This window comes from Sapajus apella, unplaced genomic scaffold (genome assembly GCF_009761245.1).
Source record: "Sapajus apella isolate SASKATOON/1434 unplaced genomic scaffold, GSC_monkey_1.0 scaffold77, whole genome shotgun sequence".
NCBI lineage: Eukaryota > Metazoa > Chordata > Mammalia > Primates > Cebidae > Sapajus > Sapajus apella.
The window spans coordinates 2,471,895-2,482,198 of record NW_022437017.1 but is presented as its reverse complement, the minus strand read 5'-3'; the positions used below and the strand labels follow the sequence as shown (position 1 = coordinate 2,482,198).

At 45.1% G+C, this 10,304-nt stretch overlaps 1 protein-coding gene across 3 annotated transcripts in view; it reads right to left on the bottom strand.

The window, feature by feature from the left end:
* The window catches only part of ZNF699 (zinc finger protein 699), an 18,274-nt gene extending 15,017 nt beyond the window's left edge, over window positions 1-3,257 (bottom strand). The window contains exons 1-2 of one of the 3 annotated variants that reach the window (XM_032251901.1): window positions 3,207-3,257; window positions 2,771-2,860 (exon numbers count right to left, since the gene is read on the bottom strand). The gene's annotated coding sequence lies outside the window, so the exon portion shown is untranslated. Of the gene's footprint in view, window positions 1-207; window positions 342-2,770; window positions 2,861-3,206 lie in introns of those variants that run through there. The other 2 variants (XM_032251902.1, XM_032251905.1) reach the window with 2 other exon arrangements.
* Window positions 3,258-10,304: the final 7,047 nt, after the last annotated feature.

Below are 10,304 nucleotides of genomic sequence, written 5' to 3'. Positions count from 1 at the left end.
GGATGGTCTCGATCTCTTGACCTCGTGATCCACCCGCCTCGGCCTCCCAAAGTGCTGGGATTACAGGCTTGAGCCACCGCGCCCGGCCTAGAAATGGCCACATTTTAGAATCTTTCTCACAGAAACTCTGCAAATCAAGTATTATTACAACCAGTTTAGAGTTGAGTAATCTTAGAAAGAGTCAATTAACCACATGTTCAATATTACCTAGTTAGACAGCTGCTGAGGCAGGGTATGAATGCAGGCCTATTTGTCTTCAAAACACCCAATTAGCCGGGCATGGTGGCTTACGCCTGTAATCCCAGCACTTTGGGAGGCTGAGGCGGGGGGATCACCTGAAGTCAGGAGTTCGAGACCGCCCTGACCAATATGGTGAAACTCCGTCTTATAAAATAAAAAATAAAAAAACACCCAATGAGTACATTTCTGAACACATACCTTAAATTTTAATTGTTAGTAAGCCCCTTATTCCTAGTATTACCAGGATTTAGCCTAGAACCCTATTGGGCACCCCAGAGAGTGGACAAATGAAGCATTCTAATTAAATATGTTGGCCAGGTGTGGTAGCTCACGCCTGTAATCCCAGTACTTTGGAAGGCCAAGGCAGGGGGATCACATGAGGTCAGGAGTTTGAGACTGGTCTGGCCAACATGGCGAAACCCCGTCTCTACTAACAATACAAAAATTAGCCAGCCATGCTGGTGCACAGCTATAGTCCCAGCTACTCAGGGGGCTGAGGCAGGAGAATTGCATGAACCCAGGAGGCAGAGGTTGCAGTGAGCTGAGATCGCGCTGCTGCACTCCAGCCTGGGCAACAGAGCCAGACTCTTGTCAATAAATAAATAAATAATCAAATGTGCTATCTTTGAGCTCCTTCTCCTGACTAAGGTCTATGTCTTGGGCAATGATTCTTCCCTTACGGTCCTTACCTCTTTCATTTTATATTTATTTAGGTAATATTTACCCTGACCCTACTACATGAAGTCACAAGGATAAGGCACAGACAGAAAAAAAAAAAAAGCAGAAAAATCCTAAAGCAAATGAATACATAGAGATACAAGCTATATAAAAAATGTAGTACATTATAGGAATAAGGAGACACATAACGTATTTATCTTTAGCAACAGGACTGGTAATGTGGCAAGGTAGAAGCAGAAAATTAAAATAATTGTTTCAGATAATGCTGGAAATTCAGAGGGTTTAGTATATGTATTATCTATTTGTAAGCATTATCAACTCCCAGAGGAAAAAAAAAATCAGTATTAATAGGCTAGACTATTGATATATGAGGTTGAATAAAGGCCAGCATAAAAGTTTAGAAAGAAAATAGAACAAGATAATATTTTTTAAAACATGGTAAACAGAATTGGAAAAGCTAACTTGTGAAAAGAAAAACTAATAAAACTGACAAACTCAGCTTTTATTTCATTTTTTATTTAATTTATTATTTGAGACAGACTCTCCTTATGTTACCCAGGTTGATCTCATTTCCCAAGCTCAAGTGATCCACTTGCCTTAGCCTCCCACCAGCTGGGACTACAGATGTGCACCACTGCAGCCAGCAACAAACTCAGCAATTTTTTTTTCTTTTTTTCTTTTTTTAAGGCTAGTCAAGTGAAGCAGTGGGAATGGAGAAGGAACAAAGAAATCTGTAACTGGTTGTGATCAATTAGTTGTAAACACCGCTGCACTCGGACCAGCCAAACTCAGCAATTTTAAGAGCAACAGGGCAGACAAAAAAAAAAAAAGAACAATAATAAATCATAATTATAGATACCATAAGGAAAATATAGAAAAAATTTAAGGAATAAATATGAAAATGCACAGGTAATTAATGAATTTCTAGAAAGTAGTACAACTTTCCAGCTATGGTCTAAAACCTGATTACATCCAGTAATCAATGAAAAAAAAAATCAGCAGTTTAAAACATGATCAGGCCAGGTGCAGTGCAGCTCATGCCTGTAATTCCAGCACGTTGGCAGGCAGACAGCCCATGACTTCGAGACCTGCCCAGGCAACACAGCGAGACTCCTTTATACTAAAAAGAAATAGAAATAAATAAAGAAAAAAAAAACCCTACAGACACCTACAGCAAACATCCTATTTAATGGTGAAATGGTAGAAAAAATCCCTCTGGAATCAGAAACAAGACAAGGATGTAAATTATATGCTATTCTGTCGGACATTGTACTGGAGGTCCTGGCAAGTGCAGTAAGAAAATGAAAACAAATGGAAACTGCAAGGAATAAAAAGGGAAAAGATTGAAACGGACAGATGACCAAATCTTCTGTGTGAAATGTAATCAATCTGTAGATAAATGATTCAAATGTATCATTAATGATAAAATGCATCAGTTCACTTTTACTTGGATATAATGTATCAAACTGATGTCCACAGGCAGAGTATAAAATCCAGAGACCAAATAATATCTTTTTTTTTTTTTTGGAGACAGGGTCTTGCTCTGTTGCCCAGGCTGGAGTGCAGTGATAGGATCTCAGCTCACTGCAACCTCTGCCTCTCCAGTAGCTGGGAGCACAGGAGCACACCATCACACCCGGCTATTATTTTATTTTATTTTTTGTATAGAGGGGATCTTGCTATGTTGCCCAGGCTGGTCTCAAACTCCTGGGCTCAAGCGATCCGCCCGCCTCGGCAGCCCAAAGTGCTGGAATTACCGGCATGAACCACCGCGCCTGGCCCAAACACTATCTAATGTATAAAGAGGGGACAGGAGGGGACCGAGCCGAGGCAAATGTCACCCCGCGCTCACCGGACACGCCGCGATCCACAGATCTGCTCACAGAGAACGAGGCTGAGGCGCTTGTCCTTGAGACCCTTCGGGTGGAGATGCTCTTCCTTTCTGGAAAGAGCAAAAGATGCTTTCACAGGCTGATGAACTATGACACTGGTTCTCCAACTCTCGCGTGCATCAGAATCACCCCGATTTCTGGATCCAGATCAGAGTTCCCGATTCGGTGAGTTTGCAACGAGCCGCCGCCGCAGGGGCAGTTGACCCAGGCTCTCCGAGAAAGCACAGCGGCTGCGGGAGGCCCCAGGCGCGGGGTCTGGGCAGGGAGCGGCTGAGAGGCCGCCCTTAGACCGCCGATCCTCAGGCCGAGCCCTACGTCTCCCGCGGACCGGACCCGCGGCAGGCGGGGTGGGGCAGGGCAGGGCAGGGCAGGAAGCGGACCGAGGCAAAAATTTACGTCAGACGCTGGCGGAGTTGCTGATTGACATGGCTGCCGGCTCGCGCATGCGCAAACGCGGACTTCGGTTCCTAGTTCGGCACGACAGACGTCCTACGGGGCGGGGCCTGAGAGGCGGGACTTGAGGTCAAGGAGGTGGGGCGGGAAGGAGCAGGGACTGCTAAGGAGCGTGAAGACTGGTTCTAGCCGCAAGCGGTAGAGAAATCCTAGTTTCTTCATTATTGAGAGTAAACAGAAGAAACAGAACCTTGGACTGGGCTTGGCTGACTGTGGGCGAGGCGAGGCTGGAGCTACACCGGACCTAGGGGCGTGGCTTTCTAAATACTCCAAGGGGCGTGGCTAAAGGTGGAACCAGATTGGGGGCGGGACTTGGTTGAAATTCCTAGGGATCTGGGACGAGGGCTAGGGACGAGGGCTAGGGACGAGGCTTAAGTAACTAGGCCTGGGGCTGGGGCTAAGTTAGGGCTCCCAACAAGGTCCTCAGCTACCACGGATACAGGATGCTCATCAGTTGGGTTTATACCTATCCTCCATGTTGCTACAGCCCTGTACACAGGACACATATATTTTCAACTCTAATATGAAACAGACTCTCCTTTCCATTCACTCAGTCCTTTTGGGCCTTTCAGTTTTCCCTTTCATTGTTTTATTGATAACTTCTCCTGTAGAGGGAAGCCACTGGTAATTATTTATATCGAACCTTTTACCTGGAAACTTGCTGTCAGTTTATTATTTGGAACATCAAATATAAATTTTTTTATGCAAGTTTTCATTGTTTTAATATGTATAACTCATTTTTTTTTCTTTTTATGAGGCAATATCTCACTCTATCGCCCAGTCTGGAGTGCAGTTATGCGATCATGGCTCATTGCCGCCTTGACCGCCCTAGCCCAGGTGATTATCTCATCTCGGCCTCCCAAACAGCTGGGACTACAGACGCGTGTGACCACACCCTGCTAATTTTTTGTATTTTTACAGCCCAGACATCAAAGCTAGAAATGAAATATACGGTCAATCGGAGCCTTGCATAAGCTGCACCCCACCCTGGAGCAAACTAAAATAATAGAGACAGCCTTACATTCCTAGTGCCAGTACCTGTCTCAGAGTCGACAAAATCTGAGACGAGTTTGTAGATTCCTTGTTTGTAGATTTGCTGGAGAGTCTAAGGCAGCTTTCTGGACCTGCTGCAGAACATTCAGGAGACCGGAAAGACCAATGGGTGAAACAGGAGGATTTTATTAAGATGGCCACCAGCTCAGCGGATTAACATCCCAAGGCTAAGCCCTAACAAAGACATGGCTTCGCTTTTTATACATGAAGTACATAGTGGCACTAAAACAAGTTTGCAGGTGTAGAACAAAGACAATTCGTTAAGCAATGATAGGCACCTAATTTAGGCTTACAAATGACTGTTACTATGTGACCCAGATGTTGGCTATCTGTAGAGCTGAAGGATTCTAGCATAGGCCTTAGCTATTGCCTTCTGCTACAGTGCCCAGAAAGCCAGAATCCTGCCTGCTTGGGCATTTCTTACGACCTTCGCTGTGTTACAGCAACTTACAGTTATCAGATATAGAGAACATGAATACAATAATTTATAAACTTATAAAACCTACAAAGCAGAATACAATCCCACAGGAGGGGAAAGAACTCAGGGAAGTTTGCTTATAGAAAAGAAGAAAAATTTAGGCCAGGCGCAGTGGCTCACACCTGTAATCCCAGCACTTTGGGAGGCTGAGGTGGGCAGATCACCTGAGGTTGGGAGTTCGAGACCAGCCTAACATGGCGAAACCCCATTTCTACTAAAAAAAAAAAAATACAAAATTAGCCGGGCATTGTGGTGTATGACTGTAATCCCAGCCACTTGGGAGGCTGAGGCAGGAGAATCGCTTGAACCAGGTAGGCAGAGGTTGCAGTGAGCCAAGATCTCACCATTGCACTCCAGCCTGGGTAACAACAGTGAAACTCCATCTTAAAAAACGAAGAAAGGAAGAAAAATGTAATTTCTTCTCCCCTTTCCCACATTAACCAAGCTGTAAAGAAGATAAGAAATAATCACTCCAGTACCACAGTAGACAAGCCTTGAAGGCTTTGGGGCCCATTTAATTAGATTTAGCAAGAATTTTTTTTTTTTTTTTAATCTCTGACCTTCTAGTTGAAACAAAATTAGTTACCAATAGAATTAGGTGAATGCTATGCTGCACCTAGGCACATAGCCCCAACCTACATAAAGACTAAGAGAATTGTAACACTTTGAGTTGGTCTGGTGGAATCAACTCCAGCCTTCTCCTTGTATCCAGTTACAGCAATAAATTCCTTACTTCCCTAGTTTGTCTGCTTCTCATTATTGGGCCTTAAGAAAATGCAGCTGGAGCCAGCTTGGTTCTGGGAACACATTGGGGCTGTTTTCTCTTTCTTTTGGTCTCTTAAAATGAAAAATATTGCTTACTGTGTATCAGGCAGTGTTTTAAACTCAATAAACTCAGTTACCTTTTTTTTCTGAGACGGAGTTTCGCTCTTGTTGCCCAGGCTGGAGTGCAATGGTGTGATCTCAGTTCACTGCAACCTCCACCTCCTGGATTCAAGCGATTCTCCCACCTCAGCCTCCCGAATAGCTGGGACTACTGTCGTGTGCCACCATGCCCAGCTAATTTTTGTATTTTTGGTAGAGACAGGGTTTCTCCATGTTGGGCAGGCTGGTCTTGAACTCCTGACCTCAGGTGATCCACCTGCCTCGGCCTCCCAAAGTGCTGGGATTACAGGCGTGAGCCACCACACTTGGCCCTAATTTTTTTTTTTTTTTTTTTTTAAATAGGGTCTCACTTTGTCACCCAGGCTGGAGTGCTGTGGCTCAACCATCACTGACTGCAAACTCCACCTCCTGGACTCAAGTAATCCTCCTGTCTCAGCCTCCTGAGTAGCTGGAACTGCAAGCCCTTACCACCACACCCAGATAATGTTTGTATTTTTTGTGGAGACGGGTTTCACCATGTTGCTCAGGCTGGTCTCAAAGTCCTAGGTTCAAGTGATCCACCTGCCACAGCCTCCCAAAGTGCTGGGATTACAGGCATGAGCCAACACGCCAGGCCATAAACTCATATACCATTAATTCAGTTCATTCTCATTTATTTCTATAAGGCAATATTGTCTCAACTTATAAGGAAATTGAGGCATAGAGATCATAAAACTAGAAAGAAAACCAGACCTGGACAGTAGTTAAAGGAGTAAAAACAATTTTACTTAGGACAATTGCAATAGGGGAAAACAAACCTCTGTATAAAACTGGGCTCTGGCTAGGCGCTGTGGCTCAAGCCTATAATCCCAGCACTTTTGGAGGCCAAGGTGAGTGAATTACTTTAGTCGAGCAGTTCAAGACCAGCCTGGTCAGCGTGGTGAAACCCTGTCTCTACTAAAAATATAAAAATTAGCCAGGTTTGGCAGCAGGCACCTGTAATCCCAGCTACCTGGGAGTCTGAGAAAGGAGAATCACTTGAATCCAGGAGGCGAAGTTTGCAGTGAGCCAAGATTGCACCACTGAACCCCAGCCTGGGTGACAGAAAGGAGACTCTGTCTCAAAATAAATAAAAAGAAAACTGGGCTCTATTCCCAAAAGATGAGCTGGTGGGAATTCATAGACAAGGAGCAGTGTGAGCCAATGGATGGAAAATTATTAAGAGAAAAGAAACATCCAGTGTAAAGGGGATTTTCGCTAAACCCATGACAAGTTTCTTGCTGAAAATAGGTCAGAGCGATCAGACATTACCTAGAGGAGGGTGGTGTTACTGGAAGGCAGGCCTTGAGTGTCAAATGTCCAGGTTCTTGGTGTGTTGAACAAAGAATTGAACAAAACGCACGAAGTAACAAAGCAATAAAACAGCAAAAGCCGGGATTTTTTTTTTTTTTTTTTTTTTTTTTTTGAAGCAAAGTCTTGCTCCGTCACCCAGGCTGGAGTGCAATTGTGTGATTTCATTGCAACCTTCACCTCCCAGGTTCAATTGATTCCCATGTCTCAGCCTCCTGAGTAGCTGGGATTACAGGCATATGCTACCATGCCCAGCTAATTTTTGCATTTTTAGGAGAGACAGGGTTTCGCCATGTTGACCAGGCTGGTCTCAAATTCCTGACCTCAAGTGATCTGCCCACCTTGGCCTCCCAAAGTGCTGGGATTACAGGTGTGAGCCACCATGCTTAGCCGAAAGCAGGGATTTACTGAAGCAAGAAAGCACTCCACCGGGTGGAAGCGGGTCTAAGCAAGCAGCTCAAAGCCCCGTTCACAAAGCTTTTTGGAGTCCTTATTGGCTACCCCTTATCTGGATGGAGGATTTGGCCCCTGGCTAATTAAAGTTCCCCTTTCCCTGTGAGATGTAGTGGAAAGGGGAGGATTGTAAAGAGAGTAGCCTTTGGTCTTTGAGCCTTTGATCTTAGAAAGATGGGTTTTTTTTCCTTTTGGTTTAGCGTCAGAAGGTTCACATTAATTGGCCTTAGATTCCCTGCCCAAAGCCCCAGGTTTTCTCCTTTGATTTAACTTTACGGAATTATCATTAACTGGCCTTAGATTCCCTGACCTCAGATCTTTGTTTTCTCTTTTGGGAAGTCAGCTTGAATTGGCCTTAAGTTCCAAGCCTCCAGACCCTATTCTCCTGCCTCAGTGCAGTATGAGGAATTAAATTAAATGTTGAGAGTGATCAAGGAATTTGGTGGGGCAGGGATTGATTCTGAATAACCTGGCTACTAAGCAGAGTTCTTGCTAAAACTGAGTTTTACCTAGAGGTGCACAGATGGGCCTAAGAGAAGGTTCAGGAGTCTGACTAATGTTTGATCAAGTGGCCAGGAATGGTGGCTCTCACCTGTAATCTCAGCACTTTGGTAGACAAACAGGACAGACAGGAGGATGGCTTGAGACCAGCCTGGGAAACATAGTGAGCCCCTGTCTCTGCAAAAATTAAACAAAATGAGCAGGGTATGGTTGCATGTGCCTGTAGTCCCAGCTACTCTGGAGGCTGACAGGTGAGAATGGCTTGAGCCCAGGAGTTCAAGGCTGCAGGGAGTCATGCTCATGCCACTGCACTCCAGTCTGGGCAAGAGAAGGAAACCCTGTCTCAATAAATAAATAAATTAAACTTTGGTCAAGCAAAGAATCGTTGTCACTAGTATGTGGCAATAGAATCAGGATTCAAATTATGACCTTTTTTTTTTTTTTTTTTTTTTGAGACAGAGTTTCACTCATGTTACCCAGGCTGGAGTGCAATGGCGCAATCTCGGCTCACCACAACCTCCGCCTCCCGGGTTCAGGCAATTCTCCTGCCTCAGCCTCCTGAGTAACTGGGATTACAGGCACGCACCACCATGCCCAGCTAATTTTTTGTATTTTTAGTAGAGACGGGGTTTCACCATGTTGACCAGGATGGTCTCGATCTCTTGACCTCGTGATCCACCCGCCTCGGCCTCCCAAAGTGCTGGGATTACAGGGCTTGAGCCACCGCGCCCGGCCTTATGACCTTGTTAATGAAAAAATCAGACTCTGTAAACTATATTGGGGGGATTTATGCTGAGCCATTATGGGTGACCATGGGAGGGGAACACAGTCTCTCGTCCTGAGAAAGTGCCCCCATGACACTCGGATCACAATTTGGTTTTGTACATTTCAGAAGCTACAGGCAAAGAAGGCATGAATTCCATATATTTATGGAAGATATACATTGGTTCTGTTACCGGAAAGGGGTCCCAATGTAGACCCCAAGAGAAGGTTCTCGAATCTCATGCAACAAAGAATTTGGGGTGAGTCCAGAGAAGAAAGTTAAAGCAAGTTTATTACAAAAGTAAAGAAATAAAAGAATGGCTACTCCACAGGCAGAGCATCCCCAAGGGCCTCTGGTTGGCAATTTTTTTTTTTTTTTTTTGAGACGAACTCTCACTCTGTCGCCCAGGCTGGAGTGCAGTGGTGCAGTCTTGGCTCACTGCAACCTTCGCTTCCTGGTTCAAGCAATTCTCCTGCCTCAGTCTCCCAAGTAGCTGGGATTACAGGTGCACACCACCATGCCTAACGGTGTTTCACCATATTGGCCAGGCGAACTCCTGACCTCGTGATCCGCCTGCCTCGGCCTCCCAACGTGCTGGGATTACAGGCATGAGCCATTGCCCCCGGTTGGCTATTTTTATGGTTATTTCTTGATTATATGCTAAACAAGTGGTGGATTACTCATGAGTTTTCTGGGGAAGGGGTGGGCAATTCCCAGAACTGAAAGTTGCTCCCCTTTATAGACCATATAGGGTAACTTCCTGACGTTGCTATGGCACCTGTACACTATCATGGTGCTGGTGGCAGTCTTTTAGCATGCCAATGCATTATAATTAGTGTATAATGAGCAGTGAGGATGACGAGAGGTCACTTTTGTTGCCATCTTGGTTTTGGTGGCTTTTGGTTGCCTTCATTTATCACAATCTGTTTCATCAGTAAGGACTTCGTGACCTATATCTTGTGCTGACCTCCTAGCTCATCTTGTGACTTAGAATGCCTTAACCTCCAGAAAATGCACCCCAATAGGTCTCAGCCTTATTTCACCCAGCTCTTATTCAAGATGGAGTTGCTCTGGTTCAAATGCTTCTGACAGTTCTGCTCAAAAAGGTGGGATATCTTGAAGTGGGAGCTTACAAGTCATAGGTGGGTACAGGTTAACTTGCAATTGGTTAAAGGAGTAAAGCTTTGTCTAAAACTGTGGAGTCAGCAGAAAGGGATTTTTTTTTCTTTGAGATGAAGTCTCGTCCTGTTGCCCAGGCTGGAGTGCAATGGCACAATCTCGGCTCACTGCAACCTCTGCCTCCTGGGTTCAAGTAATTCTCCTGCCTCAGCCACCCAACTAGCTGGGATTGCAAGCACACGCCACCACGCCCACCTAATTTTTTTTTTTTTGGATCTTTAGTAGATACGAGGTTTCACCATGTTGGCCAGGCTGGTCTCAAACTCCTGACCTCATGATCCGCCCGCTTTGGCTTCCCAAAGTGCTGGGATTATAGGCGTGAGTCACTGCGCCCAGCATGGTATATTTTAAGATAAGGAAGTCTGTTACCCAGTACACTGAGTCAGAGTGACCTGTAAGG